Genomic DNA, 19,810 nt, shown 5'->3' with positions numbered 1-19,810 from the left:
TATTTTTAGAACCGCTCTCTAAAATATTAAACTTTTTTTTGTATTGATATAAAAAATGTTCCTAATATCAAGAAAACTAATTCATTTCATTCTTTATGAGTAACAATATAAAAAAAGGATATCCATCTTTAGCCGCATCTTTTACCTTCTTGTCAAAAAAACAAAGTCCTAGGCAAACCTTATCCCTATTACCCCATCCTAAGCATTATAACGAAGAAAGTGGTGAAAGACAGAGCTGCGGAAAATTCCCTTTGTGCGCTAAGCATATGCAATGGAAATGCCGGATCTGGAAAATGGAGCCAGGATAAACTGCGAGCTGAACGGGCAGCGTCACTCAAGTTACGACAAAAGGCTGCATATAACCCTTGCCCCATTTCCATTCGCATACCTTTTGCCCAACTTTTCGCCAACTCTTTGTGCCACATCATCAACAAATCGTCAATAACACTTGACACTCGTTGCCGATTTTCGACCCTTTTGGCCCCGGCCATGGTGAACTTTTTTAAGAAATTACTTTTTCGGTCCCGCCGATAAACACCGAACCCGAGGAAAGAACAAGACGCGGTTTAGAGCCCACTCAGCCCATCCCAAAAGCCATCTGCCATCCAGTCATTGGATCCGTTGTCAAAGGCAGTCAGGCGAGGCAGACAAGCCACAAGGCAGCACAAAAAAAAAAGTAAAAGGAAAAGTTCCGGAACCTGACCTAACCACCGAATCCATGGCGATGGGACAAGGAGCAGGAGGCGCAGGAAGGCAGAGGCCATCAACGCTTTGACCTTGATGAATTCTTCCTGGCCCGCCTGATAAAAGTTTCTGACCCAGCCGCAAAATCAACGTGAAATGAATAAGAACAGGGCTGAAATGTTTAAGGAGGAATTTGAAATACCCTTAAATACACTTTTGGTAGGATATTTTAAGATCTCCCTTCAATGGTTAATAAATTAACTGATGTTGTCATAACAGTAATATTATTTTTAAGGCTATCAGAAAAGCTTACAACGAATATGACTAAAGTTTCCTTAAAAGTTATTTTTATCACACTTTTATATTTTCATAAGAAGTTGTATAAAGTCACAATTTAATTTTCAGTTTCAAGAAGGTCTTGAAGCTCTAGAGGTTATCTTTTTTTATGAACAAATTATAAACATTTTTAAAAAGAAGGTCATGTCCGCTGAAGTTCAAGTATTTCCAAGTACCGCCATTTTATCTCTGCACAAAATAAAAAAAAAAACATCTTGACAGTGTACCTTTAAAAAAATGAATACGAAATAAGCAAACTGATGAGGGAAACTTTTACTTTAATTATTTGTCTCCTTTTGTTGCGCTTGAATTTTTTGTTGATTTTATTTTTTTCTACTTGGCTGTCCTTGTGTTTGTCTTGCTGATTCCGCTGGATGTTTAGCTTCCTGTTTCTTCTGCTGTTACTGTCCTGTCGCTTTCAGCATTTCCATTCCCTTTCCCTTCCTTAAAAAAAAAAACAAAGGAAAACACTCGCGTTTAGTTTCGTCTGATTGCGAGCTGAAGGAGATGCAACATGTTTGAAATTCCAAGAGCGTTGCTCACGTCCTTTTTCACTTTTATTAGTGTATATCTGCTGGTGTCCTTGTTTTGTGTGTGTGTGTGTGTGAATGTCTGGTAGCTAAATTGAATGACTTGCTTGGCTGGGCCCGAATCGGGGTTATATCTTTGCAACTCTATGTCTCCAACGATCCTGTGCCCCCTGTTCCCCTCGACGGTTCCATTTCATGTTAATATGTCCTGCCCCTCGTCTCGATAGTGACACTCGCATCCGTGAAATGCAAATGTATGCGTGCCTCGTGAACATTATGAATAATTCCGGTTAAGATTCCTTCTCTGCCATTTGCCATTTTTTTCCGCACTCAGTCCCATTCGCATTGTGCTCCTTTTGTGGGGCTCCACCTGAGCATAAGTAGTTGCTGTCGCTTGTTAAGCGACTTGTTTTGCTCCTGCCGCTGCTATAGCTACTGCTCACTCCATTTCCATTCTGATTCCTGTTCAAGTTCCCGTCCTCATAGCCATTGTAGTTCATTCCCGATGCCATTCTCCTTCGCAGTCGTGAGCTGTGACATTTATTATGCAAACCGGAAAGCAAAGCGGCAGACAAGCAGCTTGGGCCATCGGTAATTACACTACACAAAACGATTCACAAGCTGCCTATTCATTCCCAGCTTAAGGCTTAAATTATAGGGCACGAATTTTTCGACATATTCAATCTATGTTATTTATTTTCATTAACAAAATTCAAGGGAAGTGTTAAATTTTTTTATGATTTTCTTATTGCCTTATAACACCTATTTACTACCCTTTATTTGTGTATCTTTCTAAGATCCGTAAGTATCTAAACTATTCGCACGCATGTTCTGATATTTCTTAGTGTTCTAGATTTTTAAAGCATTTCAAGCCTTTTTTATCAACATTTTTTTACATTTAAAATTTTCAATTAATATTAAAATTTTTAAATATAAATTTAAGGCGATTTTATGTCTAAAATACCTTTAATTTATTCACCGTTTTCCAAAAAAAATTAATATATCAATTTAACAACTTAATTAAGGTTGATTTGATTAATTATCAACAGGTTTGTAAAGAACTTATGTTCATTAATACACACAACATTCTCAGCATACCCCTGCATACATTTTCCCTTGCTCTTGACCTATCTCACCCTTAACAAGTCTTTAATAAAAATCATATGCTATGAAAAAACCTTCTTCGTATTTTTCCCAGTGCAGCCAAGTTGGCAACGAAGCTCTGTCTTCAACTCTGCAATACATTTGCGGTTTAACACCAGGCCGGGGGCGATGATTAAGCCAACTACCTCAGACAGGGGCTAAAAAACGAGGCGGTGGGCCGGAATGGATACAATCCGATCCGATCCGGCTCCTCGAGCGTTTCTCATTACTTCCGCTACATTTGCCGGGTTTTGAATTTTGATTAACGCCAGGTGATAAAAAGGTCTTTGAAGCTTCAATTTAATTTGGGTAAATGCCACTGCCATGTCGCCTCCTCTGTGTCTGTTGCCCCCGAAAAACAGGCCGACACGTTTTCAACTCGGAATGAAGATGCGGCACGAAATGATTGTTGACTCTGGCTATATCTGGCTGCCTGTGCTTTTGGCCCAATTCGAAGGCGACAAATTGATGGCCTGCCATTAAATCGCGCACACACACACGCACGCCAGCTGGGAAATGGAAAACCACAGACTTGTCACCTTTATGCGGTTTGCCTTGGGTCAGGGTCAATGGGTGGTCTGTGGTCAGGGGTTAGGGGTCAGGGGTCGGTGGTTGGGGGGTCAGTACATAATAAGCTGATGATGCTCAAAAACTATGCATCGTGATTAATCGATCAACATCAGCACGACCATCAAAAATAATTCACTTTCTCCATTGTGAGCCAGCGGGATTGTGAATTATTTCCATCAAACGCCGCTCAATTATACTAAGTGACACCAGAGGGTCGCCGGCAAAGTGAGCTCTGCCATTAATAATAATAGACTACGCCCATGTCGCCCCTTTAGCCCCTCCAGCCCCCCACGGACCCGCCCAATTAGCTCGATTCCAAAGCGGAATGGGTCTGGGTGTGTGTGGGGAAATGTCACTGGGATAATTGAAAATTAATTATGTTGACATATTTGGAAAGTGATTGTTGAGATGGCGACTCGTTGATGATGACCGCGCCATATAATTTCCAGCGGCGACCCCGCCCCCTTTTGGGACAGTTGCAGACAACCAGTGAATGGCCACAGGACCTGTGGTAAATTAGCCAGGCCAACTGCCTAGTCCCCCACCATCGGAACCCATCAGAACCATCAGAGCCATCAGAGCCCATCTGAACTCCACTCCACGCCGGCTTAATAGATGCCTGTCAGGTGGCCATTCATTTGGTGACGGCGCGACAAGCTTCGTCCCTGAATCCTGGATACTGAATACCGGGGGCCACGTGAATGGGCGTTATACATTTTTTGCTCTTTATTTCCCCGGCGCACGGCACAAAGTATTCGGGCTTTAATTGATGGCACCGGGTGAGGTCTTTAAGCCTACCCTTGGCCAGCTCACCTAATTCCAGCTTAACCCTTTGGGGAACGCATTTAATTAAATATTGTAATTAGTAATTTATATGGTATTTCATTTCTGACTTTACCAAAATTGTTTTAGCCGCTAATGGAATTTAGAAATAATTACTATATATAGGATTATTTGGCGCCTACTTAAACTTAAATATGAAGAGATTAAATACACCACTTTATTTATTTGAATTCAACACGAATGCTTAAGATCTCTGCTCTTTAAGGATTTATGAGGTTTATATCCCCGAATATTAAGGAGTATTAATTTCCTCAAGGATGCCAATTAAAGCGTACTCATTGTTGATGCCTAAAATGTTGATGTCTAAAATGAAAATAATTATATTTGTTCAGATGCCGAGTCAAACCAAGTTGAATGAAGAATGTGGCTCGGTTTACAATGAAATACTCTAGGCATTATATTACGAGTAAATACAATTTATTTCGGTTATTTTTATTCGTATTTCGTAATGTAATAATCGTGTTTAACGATGCGTCAAGGGTTAAAGCCATTGGGGCGAAGGGATGCAGCACGCAGACTGCACAAGTTAAATGGCATCAGAAGACGGAAGGAAGCGGGCCAAATGCTCCGGCCGCTCATTATGCGTCTCCACTTCCGTGTGGTCTCTGTATGTGTGAGTTTGCCAGTGTGTGTGTGGGCGCTGCGTCTGTGTGCGAGTGAGCAAACATAAAGACGGAAATGCAAACCAACTGGCAACAGCAAGAGAAACAACAAACCGGGCTGGAATGAACAAAAAAAGAACACAGGAGGCGAATGTGAAAGGAGCGAAATAATAATTTCTAAAGAGCAGAAGTTAGGTTTGCATAAATAACGACAGTTTTGTGCCCATTTTGTTTGCATACTAAATGCATTTTCTGCTTTCAAACGCACACACACACACACACATTTTAAACCACATGGTGGTTCCTTGGGGACTCCGAGATTAAAGTGTTGCCTACTTTTCAGCGCCAAGTGGTCAGCAGTTCGGCGAAAGCGAGCTTTTAAACAAATGCCACAGTAGTACCATTCAAAAATTAAACAAAATTATTTGAATTATACAAATTGCCAGGCAAAGTTGGCCCGCTTTTGTTGGCAGAGCTATTAATAGCTGGCATATCATAAAAGTTGGCGTGTGCCTGTCCCACAGACAAACAACTAATAAAGTCCTGGGAACACAGTGTGCTATGCCGAAAGCGGTCTCAATGTGGCATTTCCTCACAAAACAAACGCATTTCGCGACTAACGTGCGAATGTCACGCAAACGTTGTTCTATTCCAGTGCAGCCAGTTGTTTGGGAATGCGAAAAAAAACCCTGCGGGTCCTTTGGTCCTCGGTCCTTGGTTCTTGGTCCTTCGTCCTGCCAAGCACCACCCACATAGCCGCTGCGGATACGGATACGGAGCCGGAACCATGACGCTATCAAGCGGAAGTGGCACATGCAGCCGACCGCGCATTGCTTACTCACTCAATCGCGAATGTGAAATACCAAATTCTCGTGAAAATTCCGAAAAAACCGAAAAAAAGGAGAAGTGGAAAACCGAATTCAAAGCCATCGATGCGTGGATCGACAATTAAGGGGGACCAGGAACGCCGGGAGCAATTAGTAGTGCCGATTATAAGACACCCCTGTGCAAATACTCATATTTAACAATCGCTTACCACCGCCCAAACAGCCGCTGCAATTATCGACTCCAACTTTTCGCATTCGACCGTGGTAACCTTTCAGTACAGTAATTATTATGTGGGTTAAAAGCCCCCTTTCCCACCAGGGGCGTGCTGTGTGCGCTTCGAGAGCCGGGCAGACACGAACACGTCCACGAACTACGACACCCAAGGGCACTGAGCGAAAATTCTATCACAATCAATATTGCTCAAATCAATAAAACTAAATAACAAAAGTACAACAACTAGAAACCGAACTTATATTAAACCACTATAAAATATAGCTATGAAATCAGCACCCATCGTTTTAAAGAATCTCCCTATAAAAAACTATACTGTTTTAAAATCATTTCTTAATTATATTTTAAGAAATCCATTTCTTAAATGATAACATTTTTTAATAATAATATCATTATTCTGGTTATTAATAAGAAAGTAATAGGTTCATAATAAAAAATCATGTATGCATATGCTTTATCAAATCTTTGATCTTTGTATTGTGTAATTGTTAATATTATTTTTTTTGCAGTAATTAATTTTTTTATAATTTATAGATCAATAAAAAAGGAATCCTCAATTTTTAAATTAAATTTTTTAAGGTTTTTTTCTTGAAATGCTATAAAAATGAAAATATTTATTTACTTCTTTTGGACTGTGAGCTTGAGAATTTAAAGGGATCTAAATTTCTAAACGCCACTTGACCTACTTTTTTTTAAATACCCCAAGAACTCATATATTTTTCCCTCAGTGTAAGCACGCTCCCCAGCTGACACACTGCCTTGTTTTTAAAGTGTTATTTCAGGGGGCGAGGGCCGCCACTTGGGAGGCACTGAACCAAGCTGTTGCCCGTGCTGTCGGGAAAGTCAGTCGCCAGTCTGTCAGTTTGTCAGTTTGTCAGTTTGCCATTCAGCCAGTCAGTCAGTCAATCGGTGAGTCTGCCCCTTAGTCAGGCACTATCTGACGTCATCGGCAGATTGCGTGGCCGATTCAATAAAAGGGTTAAGTGTCTTTTGCTTTTTATGTTCACTTTTCATTAGTGAATGAAAATCAATATATGAGAGTCCGGCCATCAAGGCATTGTCTTAATTGAACCGAGCAAAGGCCGAGATGCCTTTGAGATGTCTTTCCCAGGGCCGTTCTGCCCCATGGATTCATCTCATCTCTGCTGAGGACATGGCGGCACACACAAAAGTGTTTACATTGTTGTCGGGGGGGGCAAATCATTTCTGGCCAGCCCGGGGCAAATAAACTTGACAAACATTTCAATCAAAACTGAAAAACCAAAAGCCCAATCCCCAGGCTCAGCAAAAAGGGCCTAAAATGAGTTTGGGAGTGAGATTGGAATGGGGGACTTAAAGCCACATTAATATTTACCTAACCGCAATGTCGGCAACAGCAGCAGGTGCACAATTAAAATACATTTTCACGCACAAAAACATTAATTAGTTGTATTTTCTTTTTAGAGCCAGTTGGGGGAAAAAACAAACGGAAAACCGCAAGGCAAACAGGAAGCAAGGAAGCTATCAGTTTATCAGTTGGCGGGAAAGTGCAGCCAAATAGCCATGTCCAAGTGCCGGCCACGCCCCCAAAAAAAAAAGGGAGGAGGAAAACCCAGGGAAGAGGGGGCGGTTTGCGCATTTCTTTCGCGACTGCGTTTCCAACCGACTTTCTTTCGGGAATGAAAGGGACTTGAGGGAATTTCAGCGCGCATAATGTGCCGCATTGCGGTTTTTCCTCAGCGCTGGCAAGAGTTGCTTGCTCAACGCCGCAGGACACACACCGATACAAGGACACAAATACACTGAGAAGGCACCTCCACCTCCTTTTCGACATTCGCCTTGTGTGAAGCCAAAGAGTCGCGCATGTTGAGCTGAATTTTGAGCATAAACGGCATAAAATATGTGAGCAATAAAACAGGCGATTGAAATGCTCAAGTCAAAAACTTTTGCGAAAATGCCTTTAAGCGCCATCGGCTGCAGCATTGGTGGGTGGGAAAAACCAGACCGCCCACCCGTGTATTTGTGTGTGTGAGCTTGATTTATACACCACCCCCCACCCCCCAACAGCCACATCCTGCCCACATATGTATGCCACACTTTTCAGCCCAAACCCCCTTTCAATGCATGGGTATCTTTTAAGCCGGTGAATGAGCGCCATTGAATCCAAGCTGGCAGCCAGGCTGCCTATGAATTGCCTGTTTTAGGCCGGGCTTCTTACTACACGCCTCTTTGTATCGGAACACAGAGCAAGAAAAACAAGTATCTCATAGTTAAAGGTAATATTTCAGGGCATTATAAGCAACTTTAAGTGATTGCAGTTCTACAAACAGACTTTGTTTTGCAAGTGTGATTGAAAAATGGCTAGAAAACACCCTATGAAAGCCTTTCTTATTTATAAACTGAAAATTAGTATGATATTAAATATGTAGTATATCAAAATAAAACATATCTTACAATGGTTCATATAAGCTTTACTATTTATTTTAAATAATCAGATCTATCTTGAATCTAATAACTCTAATATCAAATCAAGTATACGCCTAGTTAAACAGCATGCCAATCAAACGCATACTTCTCGAATAAAAATTAATGAATCAAAAAAAAGCTAGACTTACATTTTTATGATCTTTAATCTGCCTAATATATATTTTCCAATATTTTGTTTAATTTTTTTACAACTTGCAACTAATTAAACTCATTTGAAAGAAAGAAATTGTAATTTCCAATTGGTTATAAATACGTACATATTTATTTATCTATTTATAGCGACAATATCTTGTTTATTACTTAATTCCGTATTCATCATTTTTCTTCCCAGTGCAGACATCACTGGGCACAGCTTTCGCATTCAGTTTACCCACTTTTCAATGGCTGCCAACAAACAAGCTCCGATGTTTGGGCTTGTGTGCGAGTGCGGCTTAGGTAAAAGTGTTTGAATTGAGAGAATTAGATGACTTTCTGAGGCCGTGCTGCCAAGATTTCCCTTTCAAGTTATGCCTGTATTTGTCTGGCCATCCGATTTTTGGCAAACAAAATGCCAGGACCACTCACCGCACACAATTCACGCAGAGAATCTATGAAAGCCTGGACCTTGGGGCCTCGCCTCCGAACCATCCATTCGGTTCGTTTTTGGATCGGTTCGGTTGCCTGCCCCCAAAAAAATTATTTGTATTTTCGGTGTTGTATTTTTAGTACAACAAACCGGGCTAACAATAATAGCAACGCCAACGCTACCAAAAACCCAACCCGCTGCCGGCACGTTGCTATCTCTTTATAAATTCGCTCGCATTTTTGATGAGCGCTGAAGAGTATGCTGCTATTTTGGACGTTACCCACAGGCAAATGTCTGTAATCTAATTTTAAAAACGAAATTACATATATAAAATGAGGAACATTTTCCGGAAAATTGTTTGATTGCTGGTTGCAAGAGCATAAAGGATAAGAATTTATTATGAGTTCGACATGCTGCTGGTTTTTGCAGAGGATTTCGTTGCAACATTGCAATGTTGTTCATAAAGAATACTAAAGAGGTGAAGCAGTTTGTATAAAAGATGGCTCTTTTTTAATTTTAACGAAGAAACCTAACTAGTTTCGACCCAATTAATTCTTGTTTTCCTTTAAAGTCTAGCAGTTTTTCCTTCTATATGCAAAAAAAACTTGCAACTTTTAGATCTTAATGATTGTAGAATTTCACTATTTTACCAAATAAATCATTTTCATGCAACAAAGTACTAAATCCTCTTGAATTTTTAGCTACCGTAGCTTATAAATTCTTATTTCCGTAAAGAAGGCTGGTAAACTATTGGGTTTACTTGCAATTAAAAAGGAAATATTGAATGAAGAGCATAGGCAAAGTCTTAATTTACCGATTTTAATCCATTTCCCAGACTATTTCAGCAAGGTAAAATTTATCAGGGGACGGACACTACATATCCCGAAGTTCTTTCAACCCAATCCTTTCTTTTTAAGGCCATGATGATTACCAGATATTAACGCGTTGGCTGGTTCTTTGGCAGTCGCGTAAAGTCCCAGAGTGGAATCGTAAAAGAGGAGCGTAAAAGCAGCAGTTCATCAACTTACTTGGAATTAATCAGCAACATTGGACACAGCACAGCTGAATGCATTTTTCATTGGTTCGCTTATGCTCGTAAAGGACTCTATCGGGCGTTCTATCGCTATCTGGATCGTGGAGGTCCTGGCTGTCCTAGAGGTCATGGAGGTCCTGCGTGGAGCCTTTGAGAGCGGGCACATCGTTAACGGCTTAATTGCTTGCCCATTTACACACTGTTGACGTCATGGAGGGCGCCAAATCCCGGCTTCCTGCTGGGAGCAAAAACCCCGGGCGTTTTTTTTTCAAGACCTTTGTGTTTGCGCCTTTATGTTGCAGCTAATCCGCCGTGCGATGGAATTCTAGGCCCCCTTCAACTTTGGCTTACGGCCGGAGCATGCGTGCTTTCATTTATGCATATAAATCCGGAAAGGAGACGCCACACAGCTGCTTTTCCCTATCGCCTAAGCACTTGATCCGCCGAGAGGCATAAAGACATTACATGACAAAGCGATTTTACGCCACACCGATGTGCGTGTTTTTTCGAGGGGCAAAACTCGCGTGTTTCGTTATATCCATTCAATTAAATTGCATCCTTCTGCACAGTCGATTTAATTAAAGATTTATTTTGCCACCGGCCTTTTTGTTTTCAACGCTTCACTTGCTTCTCTCTCTCTCGGAATTTTAAATCGTCTCAATTGCCCTCGGGGATATGCTTTAAACTTTGTTGATTTTAATCAATCTTAGCACTTTAAATATTTTGATATGTATATATTGATATTTTTATAATCTAATAGTATTAAAAGAAAATCAGACTAACATTGATATGTATCGTTAAGGTTATGGATTTAATTAAATTTCTTCTTTTACATCAATTGCTTTTGGTTTTTTTCTTCAATTGGTTATTAATTGGTTTTATAGTTTTAAATTGTTTGCTTCACAGATCACCTGCAAAAAAAAGAAAACAGAGAAAAAAACATAATTGAAATTTTTTGTTTAAATATAGACAATTATATGTGGTTAACAATGATTATAGCCATTTCCCACAAGTGACAGCCCAATTAAACACATGCAAGGCCACTCGGCGCCACTAAAGGACCTTCAATTGGGCCACCATTCCACTATCTGGATGGCCTCACCTGCCGCAGGATTCCCTGGTGAGCAGCTAAAAAAAAAGAGGAAAGGAAACCAGGATTAAACCAGGATTCGCAGTAGGATGGAGGAGAGGGCCACACACTCCAGCTTTTTACACGTTGGGTTGTAATTACATCACAGCAGAGATTTTTCTTTGCGCCACAGGCACACCGACACACACTCGCACACACTCGCCTGCACACATATGGGATATAATTAGAGCATAATTACAGCTCGACTAATACTCGAGTATCAGGCAAAAAGCAGCAGAAAAGAAAAATTAGCAGGCTGCCAAGAAGGGGGCGCTCCAGCCGGTCATCTATTAAGTATAATCAACGCCACGGCAAGCGGAAATAGACAGATTTCCGGCTATTAAACGCCCAACAGAGCGGCAAAGACTCTCACGGTCGGCATTCAGCTGATAGCACTGACCGAAAAACCACGGTTTTTAACAAAAATATAGTTTATAGTATTGTAAAATTAAGTTATAGAAATTGGGAATCTGGAACAAAATATATAGTTCACAACTTTGAAGTACTTTAGTTGTAAGTTTCTTAGTTAAATTAAAATAACTCAACACCTAAAAGTACTTTCACAAAGGTCTCAATTCAAAAACGTTGCTGTTAAAATACAAAAATATTTTAAAATGCAATAAGAAATTTGTAACTTACTTTAATTTAATTATATTGTAAACGGATTTAATTAAAATATGTTCATTAAAAGGTAATTAAATTCTATGTCTGAAATTGTCAAGATTGTAAAGAAGAGTATTCTAATTTTTGAAGTTAGCTTAAAGTGGAAAATCCGATATTTCTTTTTTGTTTTGGTAATGCAACTTTTAAAGTCATAGAATAATAACACTAATTAAAAAATTAAATTTAATAATTTAAATGTCCTTTAAATGAAGTAAACTTCAAACAGCAAACTGAATATTTTTCTAGAATATAATATTTTTGTTTCCTTTTGTATGGGGTTTTCAGTTTATCAAGTTCTTAAGCCTTAATAAGGCTCAGAAAATCTGCTCTATTCCTATACTCTCATTTTCTTAAGTGTAGGCCTTTAGAGAATGCTGGCCAAATATCTGTGGCACAAATTGAAAAAAAGGAAAATGTTAATTAGCTCTAATTTGCTTGCAACGTTACTTGGAATGTGGGTGGGATGGGGGCCTCTGACATTGACACACACACCGCGACTCACCCTCACACACACTCACACACACAGCAGGTGTTGCTCTAATGATGTAATACCCCCCTTTGGGAGACTTGCCCCACACCAGGATGTGGCATAAACCGGTGAGCTCATTTATTAACATAAACAGTTCATTTGTATTAAACTGACAGTCGGAACATGAGAACCTGGTTGATAGTGGGTCGATCAAAGGCGTGTCCTTGCACACCCCCACCTGCCTCCAAAATTTTATTTGGAAGGGGGTTTTGGAAGGGAGTTACATGAATGCAAAACATAAACTTCGATTAGCGGCAGCAAATACCTAATGGCCGCCATCAAATGGCGAAAGGCCCGTGCCATTCGCAACTGAAAGTGCTCTTTTGTGCGGGTCGCTATCAGGTTTCTTGTTGGCCAAACGGTTCACACACTTCTCGAGACAAGAAGTCCATTGTTCCCCTCGATGGCTGCCACTCGCAACAATTTCGTACTTGTTTTCGTTACACTCATTTTCCCCAAAAAATATATGTATTTCTTTTTTTATTTTTGCGCGCTCGAGCACGCGATATGGCAATTGATAAAACACCGGGTATTCGATATTTCCCGTCACTGCGAAGGCAGCCCAGTCATCGTTAAGACATTCCATATACTATATATATACGGACGAATTGTATTTGCCTTGTTTCATATTTTATTATTATTATGTGCAGTGTGTGCATGTCTCTGAGCGAAAGCATTAATATTGTCATGTTATTTGCATTTTACTAATTTTGAGCAAGCAGAACTTTGATTTATTGCGAGTTTTTGGGGGTAGTACCGAAGTAATGGCCTACATTTATGGCTGGCAAGCAGTGGAAACAAGTCCTGAAATGGGGAACCAACCCTCTTAAATGTCCTTCCTGAGATAGAATATATTATATTGTTTTGAAATCTCCATTGAATTTTCTTTAATACCGACAAAAAGTCTGTCAAAGTGGATCAATAACGTTATCTATATAGGTGACTGTCCGAATATATTCAAAGCCTTACATATGTTGTCGTGTTTAGGAATATGATGCATGACCCATGTATAAATCATGCGGCTTTTGCTACGTCCTAATGGAGTTTGGCTTTAGTTTTTTGCGGAATTTTTCCTGACACAAAAACGTGTATCAGTTTGAGCATCGCAAAATGGCCCGCGGCTCGATTTCGACATGCTCCCATTGTTATTGAACAGAGAGTGCCACGGAAGGATAAAGAAAAGGACTGAAGGCTACTACAACTACTGGTACTGCTACTGCTGCTGCTGCTGCTGGAAAAGTGTCGTAAATTGTGATAAAATTCACCGAAATTTAATTACGGATGGGCCCCCAAACCAGGGGCGGTGGGCGCAACTGCATTTCGATTCGGAAACATGTCAGTTGCAAAGGTAATTTATTGTGGTGCACACACAGAGAGTTTCTGTGGCAACTCAAAAACCCATCCGGATATCACTTACATGGCCAGCGGTGTGGCGATGGCAATGGCGATGGTGATGGCGACACGTTCCGCGGATATGGGATGCAATATCTGCAAGCCGAGTTCCCGGCTCTCTGTGTGCATATAGATAATATTGCAATGGGGCAACTAAACCGACATTTTTGGCTGCCAGCTCAACGAACCGCGACGCGAACGCGGAATACGGATGCGAAACGGGTTACACGGGTTACGGGTAATGGCTAAAAACGGGTTACGATGGACACGGATTTCGTTTTTTTTGGGGGGACCGAACGAGATGGAGGTGTCAGTGTTTAGCCGGTGGCACGTTGCGAATTCACAAACTAGCCGTTGCATTTGCGGCTTTGCCACAAGTTCAAGCTGCGTGGTAGGGGTCAAAATGGGTGGGTGGTGACCCCGCTAGTGCATCATACACACTCACATTCACACACTATCACTTTTCTTTTTGTTGTATGGTGCTATTTCGTGAATTTAGTGCTTTCACCTTTTCACCGACCCTCGAAGGATCGCACAATATATGATTATCCTGGCTGAGTTATCCCCGCGTTTGGTTGGATATTTAAATTTTAACCGCGCGCTGCGTGTTCATTGCTCGACTGCGGCAAACTGACAGGCGAGGAAAGCCCGCCGCTTTTCCATTTTCCGTTCGCCTAGGTCGTGTCCATTAGCCGAAGACAAAAAAAGCCGAGCTCTTGGCCGGATAAAAACAGGCTAAAAGAGCCAAGAGAGAAGTTTTGGTTATAAGAGAGAATTTTACCCCACTCTCTTAGCTTCAAAACAAACTTTAAGGCCTTGCGATTAAGGCCCTTTGGGAATGGCCCTATTTCGGCTTGGGCCGGCGCTTCAAATTCAATTTGGCCACTCTCACATTGGCTGCTGCAATTTCGGGCCCTCGAAGGCCCCCGAAAATAAACCCCCCCTTCCCATATACCCCAGTTATAAACCCCAAACGCCCACACACACACACAAACACCTCCGCTGAGCTCCGCACATGCAAAGTGCGGGAAAAACAGGCAAACAATTGGGTCAATTGGTCATGGCTGTCAAGGTCTTAAACTTTCGTATTTATGGCATGCCATGCATTGTAATTTTTACTTTAATTTGTTAACTCGAAAAAGTGGGCGAGTGGGTGAACGCCATACCGCCGATACCGAACGGCTGTTGATGATGGCATCTCGATGCCAGGGGTGGTGTTTGGGAAAAAGAAAGGGGGTTGAAAAGGGGGCTTACCAAGTGGCTGCGTGCGTTGCATGTGCAGCAATTTCCGCCGTAGTCGCGTGCTTCCGCTCGACAGTCCGGTTGGACTTGGCCGGAATGCGGCGCTCGGGGCCGCCGGACAGCACTTAAGTATCTGTTGCCGACAAGGTGACACCCTCCAGATAATATCCGCAACTTGCGGCCGACATTCGCGACACACACTCACGTTCATAACGCACGTGGCCCACCTGAATAACAGCGTTGATAATCACTACTTGCAGCGCTGACGGCAATGTAGAGCATAGTAAAAACAGAGGAAGGAGTTGAACCCCTTACATACCTTGCACTACCCTTTTAAAATTTAAAAGGAAAATATATTTATCAACATGATTTCACTTTAAAATAGGTTTCATGTTCTTATATATAGATAGATATCTTGCACTACCTTTTTATAATTTATGCGAAAAACATATTTACCAATAATATTATTTTCAATGATTTCACTTTAAAAAGAGGTTTCACGTTCTATTTTATAGATATCTTGCACTACCGTTTTGTAATTTATTAGAAAAACATATTTACCAACAATATTATTTGCTCTGCTTTCACTTTTGGACAGGTTTATCAAGAAAGTAAATACACATTTAAGTTAACCATAATGCCATAATGATCTAATTTTTGATTTAATATAATTCTTATTAAATATGTTTTTACAATAAAATTTATTAGTATCTTTAATGGTTTAATTAAAATATTAAGTGTTTTTAGTAGTGTTCAGATTATTGTGAGTTATTGACCGCATTGATCGAATTGCAATGTTAATTACTTAAGTGCAAACGGTTAACCATCAAAAAACTCCATTAATTAGATTTATTTGTATAACGGATTACCTGACATATAAACTGTATTAATCGTAAAGCTCGTATCTTTGGTGAGTTTTAATATTATAAATATTTAGCCAAAGGTGTTAGATGATATTGCTTTTAGTATAGTCTTTAGATCAGCTTTAAACCTGTTTAATAAATAAATAAACATAATAAACTTTAAGTAAAACTCAAAGAAAATATTAGTCTATGATCTTAGATGGTTGTTTTTTGCAGATATTCCGCATACCATGTGTGTAAATTTTCCATGCTCTGAAAGCTTAGCTGTGCGGAATCAGAATCCCCCGACATATATCAACCTGAATCATAAATTCTGCTTACATATATCCCGCCTGTCGAATCAATAATTATGTGGGATGTGTCTCTCACAGTTGGGTCGTGTTTTTATGGCAAACTCCTGGTGCTAAATGTTATTTATTAGCAAACTTTTGCGGCTTGTGCAACTTTTCTTCTCTTTTTTTTTGTCGGCTACAAATTTCTGTCTGTCAATAAAGCGGCTAACAACGCACTTGGTTCTTCATCTTTGTGTGGCTGATGTTGATGTTGACGTGGATGTGGATGTGGATATGGATGTGGATGTTGTAGCTCCTTCATTGGTTGCCGGCGAACATAAATGGCCGACAGTAAATTAATTTACGTATATCACAAGTGCGCTTAATGGCGTGTATGGGCGTGGCCGCTGGCCGCCCACTCCCCTTTTTGGTTTTTGCGAATCCAGTTGAGTGAGTACTGCTCCTGGTTCTGGTCCTGGTCCTGCTCCAGGTCCTCGTCCTAGTGGGAGTCGAGTGTCCAGTCTTTTTGGCATGGCAAATGCGTGTTTGGCCAGAGTCCCGCGGGCGGCGGAGTGCATACCCCTTGCTCGCACTCCATTTGGAACTCTTTTCCCTCGCATGTTAGCCAGCCATTTTTCCCGCCCTCGGGCAGCCCCGTTTCTGCATCGCTGACATTTTAATTGCATTCGGACAAGGCAGCAAGTGCAGTTGCAACTGTGACTGTGACTGCGACTGCGACTGGGACGCCGATGACAGGGACAGCGAATCGTTCCCTAACCCGCCCCCAAAAGGTCCAAAAGGTCACTCGAAAAAACATGTTAATTTTAGGTGGGAATCCAATGAATTAAACCAAAATCAACTTGGATCTGCTAAAAATAAATTATAAGTTTCGTTGAAATAGTAGAGAAGAACTTTCTATAACTTGAGATCTTTATAAATTATTTTATGAGATGGTGATGGGAGGATTGGAGTGTCTATAAAGATAAAAGCCATTTATTTACATTTTTGGTACATGTCTTAAAAAATTAGTTACCATATCGGAAATATATATACTTACAAAGGGGATTTGCTTTGTTTTTTGTAGACTTCGTTAAAATACAAATCCTAAAAGAACAATATTGAATAATATTCGATAATCGCGATATGCATTTTTGAAGGCATTACAATTTAAAATACCTACTGAATTTATAAACTACACTTGTAAGTGTGTTTATATATATTTTATTTTGGAATACTTAAATAAAATGTTTAAAAAATCTATTACATTCATAGTCTATCTTACCTAAGTTAATTCCTTTTAATTAAATAACTTATTTTCATTTAATCCATTAATGTTCTATCTTAGTTAAGGTAATAATTCCTTTTTTAATAGTAACTTATTTTTTTCCAGTGCACAGAACGGGTCCAGTTGTCGATGTCGGTGGTCCAAAGTGATGTTGGGGCACTGACTTTTTGATTTGCTTAATCCCAGATCGTTCGCCAAGCGGGCGAAATGGAGAGACATGGCTAAAAGAGGCAGCTGGTCTGAAAAAAGAAATCCTTTTAAATATTTCAATAGCCAGAAGGAGCCTTCCCAGCACCCAATGGCAGCTTCATTTGCCCCGGCAATGACCATTAGGCGTACAATTTCCTTTTTGACGTTGCGCTTTTGCCTCATATCTTTTGTCTGCAGCTCGCCTAAGCAGTTTCCCCTGGAAACTGCCATCCCAATGCCCCTTTCGGTATCTCCAAGATACGCCAGACAATGTAGCTAAATGTTTAATGAGCGCAAGTGCAGCGAGCAGGAGGAAAAGATTTAGATGGGGGCCTGGCAAACAAGGAAGCCGGCTAGGAAATGAAAGCAGCCGAATCGAAAGACAACATTTGGGCATATAAATAAATAAAATCCAGCTAAGACTACGAAAACGAATTGAAAAAGAATGGGGCCAAGTGTCTGCCCCATCTGCCACCTGCCACACTTAAACATACATATGTACGACTTGAGTTCCTATGCATTTATGGTTCAGTGAACTCTTTGGTGGAGTGTGCGGCATAAATAAAGTAGGAAAAGCCATAGATTTGGAGTGGGCTTTTAAAAAGTAACTTCTTAAAGTAGATGGCTAAAGAAAAAAGTCAAGTAGTATGGGTTTTTAATATTTTTAGGGACTGCATATTTAATAGTTATCAAAGTTTCAATAAGTCTCCTTTTTTAAATATCTTTCAATCGTATAAAATGTATTTATTTTTAATTACCTAATAACTATTGTAACTAAGAGCCTTTCTCAATTAGTTTACATATAAGTTCAAACAACTGGCTAAGCATAATTATATTCCTAAAACCCTGTATCCGATGGATACATCAATTTTTGCTGCCAACTCCCAGCTGGCTTAGTGCTAGCCGGACTTAAAAGTTCATTGAACTCCGCTGAAGTCCAGGGATTATATGGTACAAGGCACACCAGAAGTTGCTGCCACTGTTGTTGCTCCTCGGGCACTTGTTCTCTCATATGGAATTGTGTCACGTACTTTATTTCGTCAGATGTCAGGGAATCGGAGGGATCTGGGAGATCGAGAGGGGGAAAACCGGACCAAAACTGTCCGCCTAACTGGCGAAGCTCTGGCGTCGCCTCCAAAACTTTACGGAGCACAGTCAAAGTTTCTAATTTAATTGTAAAACTCAAAATGTGCAAGGCAGAAAATAAATCCCACGTATGTGTAATGTGATTTCCCACCTGCTGCTACTCTATAAGGGGGGAAAATGGCAAAGGGCGCCGAGAATCCAGACTCGGGTCAAACCGTGACCTATGACAAGCTGAACCTTTCGCATTTCGGTGAACCAACCAAGCGGTATTTTTAGGACCTTAACGATTTTAAATGAAATTAAGCCGAGCCAGTGAGCCACGAAAATGGGATACGACTGGCTCGTTTGGCACATTAGTTACTATTTTTACCGTCGAGCAGTGTTGCACTTAAAAGCCGAATTTAATTATACCCACACATCCAAGGGCACGAGATCTCCACATCACGGCACGGATTTGAGCCTTTGGCGTGTTGGCTGTTTGTCAGGCCAACAATGCCCATAATAACCCCACACTTGGCCCCATTTTGCGAGACGGGGACTTCCTTTGGCCGTGTGCAATTCACCTGATCCCATTGTTTTGCTCCGACTTGGTTTGGTGGCACTGGCACTGGTACTGGTACTGGTACAGCCAAAAGCGAAAGTTTATAATGGACTTGGTTGGGGCCCCGGCGAATGCAACTTTGATTCCGACCGCTCCGAAATTAGTTGACAATGGAAGGCCTGGAGTTGGCAGCTAAAACAGGGGCTAAAACAAGCCACCCGGTCCCCAAAGCAAGCCAAATGAAATTGGAATGTTTGCCTTTGGCTTGAGTTTGCCTGTTCCTCGTCCTCACCGTCGTCCTGCGTCCTGCCAGTCTCCTCTGTTTAGTCCGCAACCAGAAACGATTCCCGGACACGGACAAGGACCAGAAGGCTCCGCCGTTTGCAATATCAGTCATTGCCTCACAGTGGATCCACGGCTGGAGAAAATTCAATTTATAAAATATATATCTATGAAAAAAAAAAAAACATTAAGTTTTATAAAAAAATTCTGTAAGTAAGACCATTTTATTAAACGTATTAGTTAAGATACATAGGCAGTTCTGATTTTGGCTTACGAGAAATAATGTCAAATTTGTTTTGAAGTATTTTACACATTTTTTATATTTTCATATTATCAAAACAATTTTTTATATATATTTCTTTAAGAAAATACCTATTTTAAAATATTAACATTGGTGCACATTAAACTCGAATAATATTATTGAAGTCTCAAAGTTCTTATACAATACTCACAAGCTTTTCACTCAAACCCCCCTTTCAAACTTAGTTTTTGTACCCAATGAGTTT

At 40.5% G+C, this 19,810-nt stretch overlaps 1 protein-coding gene across 1 annotated transcript in view; it reads right to left on the bottom strand.

The window, feature by feature from the left end:
* Gfrl (Glial cell line-derived neurotrophic family receptor-like) overlaps nucleotides 1–10,572 on the bottom strand; it is a 119,109-nt gene extending 108,537 nt beyond the window's left edge. Inside the window, exon 1 of the mRNA XM_036818277.3 lies at nucleotides 9,827–10,572. The gene's annotated coding sequence lies outside the window, so the exon portion shown is untranslated. The remainder of the gene's footprint in view (nucleotides 1–9,826) is intronic.
* Between the last annotated feature and the right edge of the window lie 9,238 nt (nucleotides 10,573–19,810).

This window comes from Drosophila suzukii, chromosome 3 (assembly GCF_043229965.1).
Source record: "Drosophila suzukii chromosome 3, CBGP_Dsuzu_IsoJpt1.0, whole genome shotgun sequence".
Classification (NCBI taxonomy): domain Eukaryota; kingdom Metazoa; phylum Arthropoda; class Insecta; order Diptera; family Drosophilidae; genus Drosophila; species Drosophila suzukii.
Note: the sequence above shows the minus strand (reverse complement) of the source record. Positions and strands in the feature narration are given on the sequence as shown.